Raw genomic sequence first — 16,783 nt, 5'->3', positions numbered from 1 at the left:
AAAATAAGATGAAGACAGTGCTGATGATGGACTTATTGTGATTAGGTGATTAGAGTTTTGTTGTGGTAAAAGTAGCAAAACAAAGAAAGACACACAGGAATAAAAGTGAATAAGTACGGAAAAAAAGGAAGTAATTTTCAGTCCTCGGTGTCAGGGAAGCAGAGCTCGTCCTCCAAGTCTACGAATTGAGCGGGAGTAGGTCTGGTGACCGAGAAGAACGTCCGTCGTCGTCACCTAAGTCGGTGTCCTCTTCTTCCTGTGTGCATTCACGTATTTTGTAATCGGGTGGTATGAAGTGCTGATTCATCTTGATTATTGTTAACCTCTCCACATTTTTGGGCAAAAGGCGGGTCCTTTTTGAAGTAACAATGGCACCAGCAGCACTGAAAACACGTTCAGAAGACACGCTTGTGAGTGGGCAAGACAAATAATTTAGAGCCAGGTTGGTGATCAGTTGCCATTTTGAGATTTTCGTATACCAATATCCCAATGGGTTCTCATTATGACAGACCTCTGTTGGGTCATCCAGATAGGTCTGTACCACCGACTCAAGGTTCTCCAGGGTTGATCCACTTTGCGTACCATCTGCGACCTTTTCATCAGTGGACCGAGCTAACCCTTGCTGAGTTAGCCAATCCCCTTCCGACAATATTTGTTTGTGGCCTGGTGCAGGTGAGGATGATGATATGGTTGCTGGTGTCGTTAACGGCTGTGAGGGAAAGTGACTCCCTTCGGCCACGGATTGAGAAGTGGAACTTGACGCCGGATGGCCTGCTGATTCAGTTGTACTTGTGCTGACTCCTTGAAGGTTCTGCCGGTCTTTTTTGAACCGAGTGGCTGACACAGCTAGCCAATGTTTGTACTTTGAAACATCTGCTTCAGAAAAAGGAAGGAAAGTATTGGTGGGCAGTGCCTTTTTGAACTGTGGATCAAGAATAGTGGCACAAATGTAATGTTGTTCTGTATGTATCTTTTTAAGCCTTTCATTGTCAAGTAGGCGCCATAATAACTTCTCCGCCAAACCATATGCTTCTCGCTTTTCACCATCATCTCGGAACGTTGAAGACACCTCCTTCAGTTGGTGCTCTAGCATGCGCAACAATGGGATAGCTTTGCTAAAAGAACAGTCCTCCCTGCTGACTTCACGCGTGAAGAGCTCAAAAGGGCGAAGCATGTCTGTCAGGCTTGCAATTAGCTTCCATTCCTCCAACTCTAGCATCAAGTCTTTGTGAGGAGAACCCAGTTTAAAAACAAACTCATGTATTACCTCACACTGCTCAGACAGACGCTCAAGCATGTAAAAGGTTGAGTTCCAACGTGTTGCCACCTCCTGGATTAGTCCTTTGACTGGCAGTTTACGTTCATATTGAAGGCTCCTCAGCTGCTTCCGGGCCTTAAAAGAATGGTTGAAATGTGAGCAAATTTTTCGGCAGGTGGTCAGTACTTTGACGACTGGCTCTTCTGTTTTCAAGAAGGCTTGCACCACGATGTTAATAGTGTGCACCAAACACGGCACTCTGAAATAGACACCGTTGTCCATGGCCTTAACTATATTACTGCCATTATCCGTGGAAACATAACCAACTGTGCGGTTTCTTGGATGCAGCCATTCATTGACCTTCCTGTTAAACTCCTCCAAAAGGTTAGGTGCAGTGTGAGATTTCTCCATGGCAAACATGCCTACTGTTGCATGTTTGCGAGTAGCTTGAAAAACTTCCTCCGTGTCAACATCTTTGTGTTTTAACTGTTTTTCGACCCCTGCAAAAGAGACCCAGTGTGCAGTGATGCACATGTAATCAAGGGCTTGGCAACTGGTCCACATGTCTGTTGTCATGTGGATAGTGTGAACAGCACTCTTCAGAATAGCTGCGCCAATCACCTCCAGCACATCTTGATGTAGTTCTGGAACAGCAACCCTTGCAAAATAGGACCGGCTAGGAACCTTCCATTTAGGGCAGACTGTTGCCACCAATTCACGAAAACCCACCCCTTACACGAAAGAGAAAGGGAGAAGGTCCAGCGCTAGCATTTTAACCAGCTTTGCGTTATACAGACGCACCGTTGGGTGGTTGCGTTCAAATGGTGCATCCGACCAAAAACATGCTGCTAATGGTGCGCTGGACCGTTTTACGTGATGATGATGATGATGCAGACTTCAAACCAGTTAGGCTCATTGATTTCGTTTTTTGCATTGGTGTCTGTCTCAGACTCTTAGTGTGCCTCATACATGTTGCAGGGGTAGAGGGTGTGGGCGCTACCACTGCAGTGCTGCTGCCAGGGGTACTGGGTGTACCAGAAAAAATGTCTGTCGCTTCTTCACTTCCCCCTGCACGATCAGCCTCTCGTCATGATCAGATTCAATATCAAGGGATACATTTGGATTTGTTTTGGTTTTGCCTTCCTCGATGTCACTTAGGTGCTTATACCACTGGATAGCGTGGTGTTTTTTGAGATGACCTCTCTGGCCTCCGGTACCATAGTTGGTACCAAGCTTACCCCGACTAACTGATACTTTACAAATCGAACAAACAACCATGTTTTCCGCCTTTTTGCTAACAGTAAAGAAGTCTCAAACTGGGGACTGGAGATGTCTGCTGGTGGTGGAGGCGCTACTTTGACTTTCAATGCCAGATGAAGTGGAGGATGGGCGTGGCTAAATTTGTTTCTGATGTTCACTTACAGCACCACTACTTGAGGTAATGGAGGTCGAGCTGGATGGAGGTCCCCGCCGGCCCTTCTGACGAGAAAATATGGAAGCTGGAGGTTGTGTTGGTGTTGTAGTTAACTGCGTTGGTGGTGGTACCAGTGCCACGCCGACCACATCCCGCTCAGTAGCCATTCGGGCTAGGGTTAAAATGTTTGTCTGCTGCATGCCCGCTGTGGCTGGAGTGACGTCTGTGATGACTGGGTCGAAGCCTTGCGGGAACCTTCCTTTTAGGCTTAGCTACCTTTGTTGGCTCATGGTGTGCCTCACTGTCAGACTGTATTGGTGGGTTCCAATCAGGATCAAGGTCATCAGAATGAAGGGGGCTTGAAGAAGAACTTGTAGTAGTAGCAGCCCTCCTTAACCTTTGCACCTCTACTTGCGCCTCTCCTTGTGCATGTACTTGCGCCTTTCCTTGCCCATGTACTTGCGCCTCTCCTTGCCCATGTACTTGCGCCTCTCCTTGCCCATGTACTTGCACCTCTCCTTGCCCATGTACTTGCGCTTGTACTACTTGCACTTGTGGTTGTCGTTGCGGCTGTGATTGTTGAACACTCGCCAGCTGAGTTACACCCGGCGTTGATTGGATGGTACTTTCTTGTGATGAGCCAACATCACTAGTCGATGGTGATTGAACAACCAAAGTGGCTGCCGCAGCAGCACTCATGGTCTTGGACCTAACTTGGCATGGTGGCACTGACCCCAATGAGGCGGAGGTGCTGCTTCCAGCTTGGTCCCCGGCGGACACCGCTGCTGCTGCAGGCGTAGCTTTTTTTTCCCAAAAAGGTGTTGGTGGGCACACCCGTCTCCTTGGTAAGTGGTGCCACTTGCTTCTTCTGCTCCTTCTTACTGGCAGTGGCACTGGCAACTTTCTTCGCTGAGGCGCTACGGCCACCTTTCTTTGGGCCCATCTTCTTCAGATGTCAGAACAGCAGGCCGCAGTTGCACGAGTTGCAGAGTTGTCTTGTCTGTGGCCACACGTGACGTCGTGTGACGTTGTGCTGCACACACCGCTGCAGGACTTCTTCCTGGCACTGGTGGTTCTCATGTGCACCTAAAAGCAATGGAAGACAGAGGAACATCAGTTATACACCCCCAAAAAGTCAAAAAACACATACAAATCACCACAATCCCATGCCATTCATGCCCTCAATGATGTTTAAATTCAAGACACCCCACAGAAAGACTAGGCCCATGCACCACTCACTACCCCTGGGCATAATGGATGAAAGCTAGGCAAAATGGGTGCAGGCCTGAGAACACTGCCTGCCTTCAAAATGGCCCCTTACCCCCCAGCACATGGCCAGGCCCTGCCTGTACCAGCACTCAAAATGCCCCCCACCCACATGCCCAGTCCCCACCAACACCCCCAAAAATCAAAAAACACATAAAAATCACCACAATCCCATGCCATCCATGCCCTCAATGATGTTTAAATTCAAGACACCCCACAGAAAGACTAGGCCCATGCACCACTGAGTACCCCTGGGCATAATGGATGAAGGCTAGGCAAAATGGGTGCAGGCCTGAGAACACTGCCTGCCTTCAAAATGGCCCCTTGCCCCCAGCACATGGCCAGGCCCTGCCTGTACCAGCACTCAAAATGGCCCTCACCCACATGCCCAGCCCCCAACAACACCCCCAAAAATCGAAAAACACATAAAAATCACCACAATCCCATGCCATCCATGCCCTCAATGATGTTTAAATTCAAGACATCCCACAGAAAGACTAGGCCCATGCACCACTCACTACCCCTGGGCATAATGGATGAAAGCTAGGCAAAATGGGTGCAGGCCTGAGAACACTGCCTGCCGTCAAAATGGCCCCTTGCGCCCCAGCACATGGCCAGGCCCTGCCTGTACCAGCACTCAAAATGGCCCCCACCCACATGCCCAGTCCCCACCAACACCCCCAAAAATCGAAAAAGACATAAAAAACACCACAATCCATGCCATCCATGCCCTCAATGATGTTTAAATTCAAGACACCCCACAGAAAGACTAGGCCCATGCACCACTCACTACCCCTGGGCATAATGGATGAAAGCTAGGCAAAATGGGTGCAGGCCTGAGAACACTGCCTGCCGTCAAAATGGCCCCTTGCGCCCCAGCACATGGCCAGGCCCTGCCTGTACCAGCACTCAAAATGGCCCCCACCCACATGCCCAGTCCCCACCAACACCCCCAAAAATCGAAAAACACATAAAAATCACCACAATCCCATGCCATCCATGCCCTCAATGATGTTTAAATTCAAGACACCCCACAGAAAGACTAGGCCCATGCACCACTGAGTACCCCTGGGCATAATGGATGAAAGCTAGGCAAAATGGGTGCAGGCCTGAGAACACTGCCTGCCTTCAAAAAGGCCCCTTGCCCCCAGCACATGGCCAGGCCCTGCCTGTACCAGCACACAAAATGGCCCCCACCCACATGCCCAGTCCCCAACAACACCCCCGAAAATCGAAAAACACATAAAAATCACCACAATCCCATGCCATCCATGCCCTCAATGATGTTTAAATTCAAGACACCCCACAGAAAGACTAGGCCCATGCACCACTCACTACCCCTGGGCCTACTGGCTAGTGAGGCTTTACAGGCACCACAAAATTAAAAAAAAAACAACATGTAACAGTGAGCTAAAATTCCATGACATAAATGAGAATTAAGTTAAAAAAAAATCAGAGAAACAGTTGTATCATGCACTCATGACTAACCCTGGGCCTACTGGATACTGCGGCTGGCTACCCCCACAATATTTATTTTGTTAAACTTGTGAAAAAAGTTTTACAACTGGAGTTGCCTCAACTGCAATGCCCCAAACAAACAACACCAACTTACTTGTAAAATCTCAAGTCCAAAAGTGATCCAAACTCCAAAGTCCAAAAAGTCCTCAAATACAAAAATCCACCAGCAGCAAGAACAAGCATTTACAATGCAATGGTCTCGGCAATCATTAAAGGTAGAGCTATTGGCATTGCTCATGACATTTCTTTTTTTTCTTTAAATCATAAATAAATGGCATTGTCATTTACATTGTCAATACACACCACTCTGCACTCAACTGCACTCACCTGCACTGCACTGCACTCACCTACACTGCACTCACCTGCACTGCACTGTACTCAACTGCACTCACCTGCACTGCACTCACCTGCACTGCACTCACCTGCACTGCACTGCACTCACCTGCACTGCACTGCACTCACCTGCACTGCACTCACATGCACTGCACTCACCTGCACTCACCTGCACTGCACTGCACTCACCTGCACTGCTCTGCACTCACCTGCACTCACCTGCACTGCACTCACCTGCACTGCACTGCATTCACCTGCACTGCACTGCACTCACCTGCACTGCACTGCACTCACCTGCACTCACCTGCACTGCACTCACCTGCACTGCACTCACCTGCACTGCACTCAACTGCACTCACCTGCACTGCACTCACCTGTACTGCACTCACCTGCACTCACCTGCACTGCACTGCACTGCACTGCACTCACCTGCACTCACCTGCACTGCACTGCACTCACCTGCACTGCACTGCACTCACCTGCACTGCACTCACCTGCACTGCACTGCACTGCACTCACCTGCACTGCACTGCACTCACCTGCACTCACCTGCACTGCACTCACCTGCACTGCACTCACCTGCACTGCACTGCACTCACCTGCACTGCACTGCACTCACCTGCACTGCACTACACTCACCTGCACTCACCTGTACTGCACTCACCTGCACTGCACTCACCTGCACTGCACTCACCTGCACTGCACTCACCTGCACTGCACTGCACTCACCTGCAAGGCACTCACCTGCACTGCACTCACCTGCACGCCACTGCACTGCACTCACCTGCACTGCACTCACCTGCATGCCACTGCACTGCACTCACCTGCACTGCACTCACCTGCACTCCACTGCACTGCACTCACCTGCACTGCACTCACCTGCACTCCACTCACCTGCACTGCACTGCACTCACCTGCACTGCACTGCACTCACCTGCACTGCACTCATCTGCACTGCACACACTGCACTCACCTGCACTGCACTCACCTGCACTGCACTCACCTGCACTGCACTGCACTCACCTGCACTGCACTCACCTGCACTGCACTCACCTGCACTGCACTCACCTGCACTGCACTGCACTCACCTGCACTGCACTCACCTGCACTGCACTGCACTCACCTGCACTGCACTCACCTGCACTGCACTCACCTGCACTCACCTGCACTGCACTCCACTGCACTGCACTCACCTACACTGCACTGCACTCACCTGCACTGCACTCACCTGCACTGCACTGCACTCCACTGCACTCACCTGCACTGCACTCACCTGCACTGCACTCACCTGCACTGCACTCACCTGCACTGCACTCACCTGCACTGCACTCCACTCCACTGCACTGCACTGCACTCACCTGCACTGCACTCCACTGCACTGCACTGCACTCCACTCCACTGCACTCCACTGCACTGCACTCACCTGCACTGCACTCACCTGCACTGCACTGCACTCACCTGCACTGCACTCACCTGCACTGCACTCACCTGCACTGCACTGCACTCACCTGCACTGCACGCACTGCACTCACCTGCACTGCACGCACTGCACTCACCTGCACTGCACTCACCTGCACTGCACTGCACTGCACTCACCTGCACTGCACTGCACTCACCTGCACTCACCTGCACTGCACTGCACTCCACTCCAGTGCAGTGTGCACTGCACTCACCTGCACTGCACTCCACTGCACTCCACTGCACTGCACTCCACTGCACTGCACTCCACTGCACTCCACTGCACTGCACTGCACTCCACTGCACTGCACTGCACTCACCTGCACTGCACTGCACTCACCTGCACTGCACTGCACTCACCTGCACTGCACTCACCTGCACTTCACTGCACTCACCTGCACTGCACTCACCTGCACTGCACTGCACTCACCTGCACTGCACTCACCTGCACTGCACTGCACTCACCTGCACTGCACTGCACTCACCTGCACTGCACTGCACTCACGTGCACTGCACTGCACTCACCTGCACTGCACTCACCTGCACTGCACTGCACTCACCTGCACTGCACTCACCTGCACTGCACTCACCTGCACTGCACTCACCTGCACTGCACTCACCTGCACTGCACTCACCTGCACTCACCTGCACTGCACTCACCTGCACTGCACTCACCTGCACTGCACTGCACCGCACTGCACTCACCTGCACTGCACTGCACTGCACTCACATGCACTGCACTGCACTCACCTGCATTGCACTGCACTGCACTCACCTGCACTGCACTGCACTCACCTGCACTGCACTGCACTCACCTGCACTGCACTCACCTGCACTGCACTCACCTGCACTGCACTCACCTGCACTGCACTGCACTCACCTGCACTGCACTCACCTGCACTGCACTCACCTGCACTGCACTCACCTGCACTGCACTGCACTCACCTGTACTGCACTCACCTGCACTGCACTCACCTGCACTGCACTGCACTGCACTCACCTGCACTCACCTGCACTGCACTGCACATACCTGCACTGCACTCTGCACTCACTACTCTGCACTCTGCACTCACTACTCTGCACTCTGCACTCTGCACTCACTACTCTGCACTCACTACTCTGCACTCTGCACTCTGCACTCACTACTCTGCACTCACTACTCACTACTCTGCACTCACTACTCTGCACTCACTTCTCACTACTCTGCACTCACTACTCTGCACTCACTACTCACTACTCTGCACTCACTACTCACTACTCTGCACTCACAACTCTGCACTCACTACTCTGCACTCACTACTCTGCACTCACTACTCTGCACTCACTACTCACTACTCTGCACTCACTACTCACTACTCTGCACTCACTACTCACTACTCTGCACTCGCTACTCTGCACTCACTACTCTGCACTCACTACTCACTACTCTGCACTCACTACTCACTACTCTGCACACTCACTCTGCACACTCACTCTGCACTCACTACTCTGCACTCACTACTCACTACTCTGCACTCACTACTCTGCACTCACTACTCTGCACTCACTACTCACTACTCTGCACTCACTACTCTGCACTCACTACTCTGCACTCACTACTCACTACTCTGCACTCACTACTCACTACTCTGCACTCACTACTCACTACTATGCACTCACTACTCTGCACTCACTACTCTGCACTCACTACTCTGCACTCAGTACTCACTACTCTGCACTCACTACTCTGCACTCACTACTCTGCACTCACTACTCACTACTCTGCACTCACTACTCACTACTCTGCACTCACTACTCACTACTCTGCACTCACTACTCTGCACTCACTACTCACTACTCTGCACTCACTACTCACTACTCTGCACTCACTACTCACTACTCTGCACTCACTACTCTGCACTCACTCCTCTGCACTCACTCCTCTGCACTCACTCCTCTGCACTCACTACTCTGCACACTCACTCTGCACACTCACTCTGCACTCACTACTCTGCACTCACTACTCTGCACTCACTACTCTGCACTCACTACTCACTACTCTGCACTCACTACTCTGCACTCACTACTCTGCACTCACTACTCTGCACTCACTACTCTGCGCACTCACTACTCTGCGCACTCACTCCTCTGCACTCACTCATCTGCACTCACTCATCTGCACTCACTCATCTGCACACTCACTCTGCACTCACTACTCTGCACTCACTACTCTGCACTCTCTCTGCACACTCTCTCTGCACACTCTCTCTGCACACTCACTCTGCACACTCACTCTGCACACTCACTCTGCACACTCACTCTGCACTCACTACTCTGCACTCACTACTCTGCACTCACTACTCTGCACTCACTACTCTGCACTCACTACTCTGCACTCTGCACACTCACTCTGCACTGTGCACACCGCTGATATCACGGAATCTTCCACCACACTTTCTAAAACTCTATAGTCCGAAGCATAATAGGCACAGAACCAAAAGAAGGGTAGACATTGCTTAAAATAATCTTATTGTATTTATGAGAAGCAAAAGCGAGACTGTGAAATGTGCTGAATATCAGTTTGTTACGAATCAACAGAGTGGAGTTAGAGAACCAAGAAATAGTAATTTAGAATCCGGGTTAGAAGGAGTAGTAATCACGAGCTGAGGATCAACGGGCGCGAAACAGCGTGGTGGGCGCGCAGGAGACGCAGCGTGAGCGTGCACATCAGCTGAAGATCGCCGGAGAAGACACCGAGCCTGCCTGCTGCCGTGACTGACCCGCTGCAGAGGGAAAGAGCCCGGTGAGTGGGGGTAGAGGGGGGGGGCGGCAGAGAGGGAGTGGGCAGAGAGGGAGGCTGTGTGTGTGTGTGTGTGCGTGTGTGTGTGCGTGCGTGTGTCTGTCTGTGTCTGTCTGGTGTGTGCCTGCCTGCCTTTGTGTGTGCGCGTCCACAGACCCTGGTCGGCTCGTGCACCGCTCTGTACTCCCTTGCGAGCTTACATGGCGACAATAGTTCTCGTTGCCGAGACCTAAAAAGTAATCCTTCCAGCTCAACAGCCAAATGAAAAGTGGCCAGTACATGGACAAAGCACTGGGAGGAGCCTGCGGGACAGGAACAGGAAGTTGGAGACTCTGAGGCACTTCCTTCCTCCCACCCCACCCCAAAAAATGGACTCCTGCACCAAAAAGTGCAGCCAAATGTCAATCTGAGGAGTTATTCTGATCAAAATCATCATTTTCACAAGGTTTATGCTTCCTGCGGTGGATTCCTTGTGCAGAATTGCAATTTTTGCAATTTCGGGAACTCGAGCTGTTCAAACCTCCCGCCGGAAATCAGCTGCGCGCCGTCGCGGGCATTTATGACGTACTCGCATTGTTAAACTCTCCCTGTGCAAGATGGCAAGCCGCGATGATGTAATTGCGTTCGAAAAACTCTCGCGCGATCACGCAGCAAGATCGAAAATGGCGCAGCACACGCAAAACCGGGAGAAAAACAACTCGGCAGGCTCAGAGTCAACACCGCGCACGCAATATTGTATTTTTCAAGTGCGACCAAGCAAAATAATTCGTAGCTTGCGAATTTGCGGATTATTGGGCAATTTCGCACGATTCGCGGATCGCGAAATCGTCAAAAATCCGCAAATTTGCCCGCGAAACGGATTTTACGCCCACGCTTAGTTTTGCCAAGGAGACAGAATGTCTCCCTGGACTGCTACTACAACTGTATTACAGTGGAGCAGATTCCAACTAAACAAACAGTGAGAAGTGCAAACTTTAAAAAATGGCAAGCTATCCTCCGCAATAAATTTTATATGGAGTCAGATTGTCATTATTACAAACGGTGAATCGGACATTAATTGCCATAATTTCGAGTCAAGTATGTCCTAAGTGCTTCTAAAAGGTCGACATGTTTCTGCTTTCAAGGTGCTAAATTCCGCAAGCTTTCATCAGGACCAGAAGGAAAAAGAAGAAAAGAAAAGAAAACAACTCCCAGGCGGTCTACGCACACTAAGGCGTATCCAAACCTTGGTGAGTTAAGTGCAAACGTAGGTAAACTCACGGTTTTACCCAGTTGTAGGTCATGCTTGGGATTTCCAGCGCCTACCAATCTGTAAGAAAAGGTCAGAGATTCACAAATTCAAACAGACATCCATTGGTTATATTAGAATTCTCGCTCATTTTGCATGCTTTAATCTATATTTGTGAATGATTCCTGTTGTCAGAACATAATGCCTACTTACTCGGATCCATACATTCTTTAATTAGATCCCTAAAGGAAAATTTATTTGGGATTATCCAAACCCTGCATTGCTCATGAGGGGTATCGCAATAATTACAACCAGCAAGTTTTTAGTCCTTGCTATTCTAGCTTTCAGGTTGGTTATGTTTACCAAGGAGCTAACATTAAACCCACTCATAGATTTACCCTCCAGGTTAATCAACCCGAAAAAGAAAAAATATATGGTGCCAAACCCCAATATCCAGAATTAGTATACCAGGGGGAGTAATTTTTTGTCATCATCTTGCACTATGCGTTAAAAACATGGAGGATAAATAATATTTTAAAGGAGGACTAACGTATTACCAGAGGTAACTTACTTTAATTTCAAAAGGGAATTGCTCCCTGGGCACTGCGCAGGGGTAATCTTCACGACTTGAGATATCTATTAAAAGAACGTGAAAGAAACCCCTCCGTTACAGGTTGACATATAATCCGCACTCACACATGCGAAAACAGCAATAATCATTTCTTTACATGTGTGACACGCCAGAAGTAAATATATTATTGCCCCACGTATATCTGACAATAATTAGAGGGACAAGAAACTCTCCCGATCAAAAGAACCCTCCACCGGGATTTTAAAGATCAACCACGGCGAACTTACTTTCACCGAGTCGGCTCCCCGCTCGGTACCTACAAATTCCACGTCCGCAGCCCGAACGCTTCTTTGGTGGTTAGACGCGGAAGTTTAAAAAAGGTTAGCCGGGATTGGTCTAGAGGCCCCACGTGACCCTGGCCCTGATTTGCTCTAACGTGTGATCGAGGGAGACTCAGCTGGATTGGTGTATGGGCACACGTGGCCATACACCAACAGATTGAAAATAGATTAAATAGATTTAAAACAGATTGAAAATAATTTAGATTTTTTAAATTTGTTACATATATTTATTTAAGTTTTAATTATATTATTGTTTTATGTGTATCGATGTATTTATAATTTATAACAAAAAAAATTAAACAATGTATAACTTATTAAAATACATATTAAAACATATTAATAAGTAAGTATATATTATATAGTATATGTATATGTTTCATGTATTTTTTTATTATATATATATATTACTCATAATTTTTAAGCATTTAAAAATATTTTTAACTGTTTCTTTTAATTATATGTATTATTTACTTTATTTTACATTATTTCTTTAACTTAAATAAATGATATTTTCTACAACGATATTTTTGACATCGATTTTTGTCCCCGATATTTTTGTACTTACCATAATGTAGATATGATGTCGATATTCTTGACTTCGATATTTTTGCTGCAATATTTTTGTAAGGAAAAACAAGAAATTGCCTAGCCACCTACATTTATATCCACATTTAAGGAAGGTCGAAAACGCTGTTTGTCTGGATCGACCAGGTATTTTTATTTATACCACTTATTTTATATTTATTTACTGTTTTTTCAAGAAAATGTTTTTTTAGCAAAAAAGTAACATCTCTATATCCACGTATTTACAAAAATTTACACAAATGTAAAAATAAAATTTACACACACAGAAATAACGAATACAACCAAACAAAAAATGAATCAAATATTTACATACTATACATCCCACATAAAACACAACATTTGTTAAACAAAACAATACATCAAATAAACAAGTGCATTAGCCAATGATTCGATACAAGTGAAGATAGCGAATAAATCAACACAAAATCCAAGGAGTTAAGTTAATCTATGACCACTAATTCAACCAGCAATTGCTGGTATAGAGAAATTAATCAGAATAACTCCTTAATACATGCCGACGCGTTTCGATTCCAGGGCAAAGTTCCTGGAATCTCTTCAGGGCGCTGTGAATGTATCAAAATATTTGAAAGAGGGGAGTTGAATAAACATTCGGGTTTAACCACGGAATTCCTCACGTGGAGTAGCCTTAACAATCTTCTTTTCTCTATTCATGAAGATGCGTCCAAATTGGGTTGCATCTAAAGGAGCCACCTTCAATTATTGTTATCAAAGGAGGCTCACGGCTGCCTCAGGCTTCGTGTTCTGTACTTTGTCGAGTTATATCTGCTGATAAGTTGGATACTCAAGTGGCGCGTAGTGTGCGAAATTCATTTCAAGGGCTTTCTAACAGCGCTGTTCATTCCGCTCTTTCCTCCCTCATCTCTGGCTCACTCTGCATTTGTGTCAAAAAGTATTTTTGTAGGTCGATATTGTGACCTTCGATATTTTGTCAGTGATTCGACAGAGGATGGGATAAGTTGAATTAAATGGAAAAAAAATATAAAACCACTCGCCGCATCGCCGAGTCAGCGATGTGGCAAGCGCAAGTTAAGTGGTACTTATCCCTTTGTCTGTCGACTTATCCTACCCCCACCCCACTCCGCCCCTGCCTCACCACCTTACCGATCTTACCTGTGCTGACCACCACTGATGGGAGGCTGGAGTAAGCGATGCTGCAAGTTCCATGCCTGCAGCAAAAACAAATGAGGTTGATCAACTGAAAATTGACACTGGGGTTCAGTACTCTGTCTAAGCAGATGTCATACAATGAGATCAGCATGGGCAGCAAAATGGATGACCTAACACGTGCCATTACCAGACTCTGCACCGAGCTGTCAGAGGACAGGAGCCTGCAAAGGTGAACAAAGAGGAGCAGGGGTGCCTGGATGTATGCCATGACAAGGGCCATAGGAAGGCTTGCACAGGCCACCACAACACTGTCCAAGCGCACAGTCGCCCGACAAGAGTAGATGGGCCACTACAGTGGGGATGTCTCATGGGCTGTGCCCAGATAACTACTGCAGTGGAGGCTATCCAAACTGCCTCCATGGCAAGCGTGGTGGGTGCAGAGGCTCCAGACAGTGAGGTGTCAAGCTTCTGCAGCATTTTCTGCTCAGGTACTTGTGTGCTGTAATGCAGTGGTAGCCGCACTAAGGCACCTCCACATGGTACCATCTCACATACTGGGTGCACTTCCAAGAAGTAATTGATGGATGCAAGCCAGGGTTTATTATGTTCTGTTCTTCACTTCAGTTGGCAGTGATGTAACCAACATTTTCACTCAAAGGACTTTTGATTTTTGGTGTTTGCCAATGTTTGTTAAAACCTGCCAATAATGGGAGCTTAAGTTTGAGCAATGAATCACTTGTTGTGGCATTTTCTTATACTACTGTGTATATGGACATATTATTATTATTATTATTATCATTATTATTATTATTAATAAAAAATCACATTTATAAGGCTAGCCAGAGGTTTCCCAGCGCCAACGGACACAATACGAAAGAAAGAACAACATCTACTGATTAAATAGCCAAGTTTTAAGGCCCTTTCGAAAGTTTTTGTGACTGGTTTTGTGACGGAGAGGTGTGGGTAATGAATTCCACAGCATGGGGGCTAGATACGGAAAGGACTGTCCGCCCATATGTGACAGTTTGAACTTAGGAACTTGAAATTTGGCTTGAGAGAAAGATCGAAGTAGGCATGTCGGTAGATATGAATTGGCTAGGGAGCTCAGGTATTGGTGTGTTGTTCCCAGCTTGATCTTATGCATATAGCATAAGGCCTTAAATTTTGTGCGATTCTCTATTCTGAGCCAGTGGAGGTCATGGAGAGCACCTGAGGTAGAAGACTTTTTCGGAACATGACAGAGCAGTCTAGCCGCAGAGTTCTGAACAACTTGCAAACTACCTCCTTATTTGCTCCTAGGTATAGGACGTTGCCATAGTCCAGCCTGGACATAATCAGGGGCTGGATCACAGTTCTTTGTGTGGGACCAGGCAACATCCACAGTATTTTACGGAGCCATTTTAGGATGGTGAAGCACGTTGATGCGATCTTGACTGCTTGCTGCTTCACAGATAGCTGATCATCTATGACCACGCCTAGATTATGTGCTGTTTGCACCTTTTGAGGCAGATAGCCCATTTGGGAGGGCCAGTAACTAGGGCTCCAAAGGTCTTTGTTTTTCCCCAGGATCAGAACCTCAATTTTTCCACCATTTAACTTGAGCTAATTAATGTGCATCCAGCTAGCTATCTTTTGCAGCCCTACCTGTAAAGATGATACCAAGGATGGCTCGTTAGAGGATAAGAAGAAGATAATCTGTGTGTCATCCGCATTAGAAAAGGTAGACAACCTCGCTTCTTCCGCAATTGTAGCTAGAGGGCTAACATAGAGATTGAATAGTGCAGGGCTAAGGATCGAGCCCTGTTTTACTACATAAGGAGACGCAAAGGTCTGAGAGCTAGCGGATGGGGAAAAAACCTGAAAAGCTGATCCGACTATGCCCAGGGATTGAAGTACTTTTAATAGAACAGTGTGTAACACAGTGTCAAAAGCGGCACTCACGTCAAGCAAAATGAGTGCCACCATTTCACACCTGTCCAGATGGTGGCGCAAAGTTTCCGTGACTCCCAGGAGTGTGGTCTCCGTAGAGTACCCTGCTCTAAAACCTAATTGTGACACATGCAAGATTTTATGAAATTCCATGAACTGCGTGAGTTGTTGGGTAACGTGTTTTTCTAGGATTTTCGAAAAAGCGGGAAGCAAAGAGATTGGGCGGAAGTTAGAAGGTTCAGCCGGATCAGCATTGGGCTATTTCAAAAGGGGAAGAACCATAGCGTGTTTCCATGCAGCTGGTCGAATTGCTTCCCTCAATGATGCATTTAGTAACTCCATACTAAGTTCCAATGCAGTAGGTTCTAGTTTTTGGAGAATATGAATCGGAAGCGGGTTGTTCGGTGAACCAGATTTAAGACTATTAAGATTTAAGACTATTAAAAATACGATTAAAAGACAAAATATCCAATGGCAGCCAATTTTTTATATTAGTAGGTTCTGAGTCATGAGTCTCGTGTGGCGAGTTACCGCCAAATGAGGGGATAGCGTTCTTTGTTTGCTGATCCACATTAGTTGTTTTTGTATTTAGTTCCACATAGGTCGTCTCAACTTTGTCAATGGACTACTTTGCCACATCCTCGCATTGTGCTTCATCAAGCACGGGGGGCATTGGTTGGCAATTAACTCCAGAGAGGTCCTTTACTATTTTGAACAGAATTGTTACATGCAGATGTAATAGTAGTAATGTCTAGCTATGTGGTCCCTGCACCTTCTCCCCTCTGCTGCTCTGCTTGACTCTTTTGGCTGCTGTGCAGGTGGGCTGGGATCCTCGTCCTTGGAGTCACTTCCGATTACCTCAATGGGTTGGCCTCTCCTACAGGCAATGTTGTGGAGTATGGCACAGGTTGCCACAATCTCACAAGCAGTCTTGGGCACATACTGCAAGGCACCATCACTCTTGGACAGGCACCT

The sequence above is a fragment of the Lissotriton helveticus genome, chromosome 2_1 (assembly GCF_964261635.1).
Source record: "Lissotriton helveticus chromosome 2_1, aLisHel1.1, whole genome shotgun sequence".
Classification (NCBI taxonomy): Eukaryota; Metazoa; Chordata; class Amphibia; order Caudata; family Salamandridae; genus Lissotriton; species Lissotriton helveticus.
The sequence above is the reverse complement of the archived record's forward strand: the minus strand, read 5'-3'. Positions refer to the sequence as shown.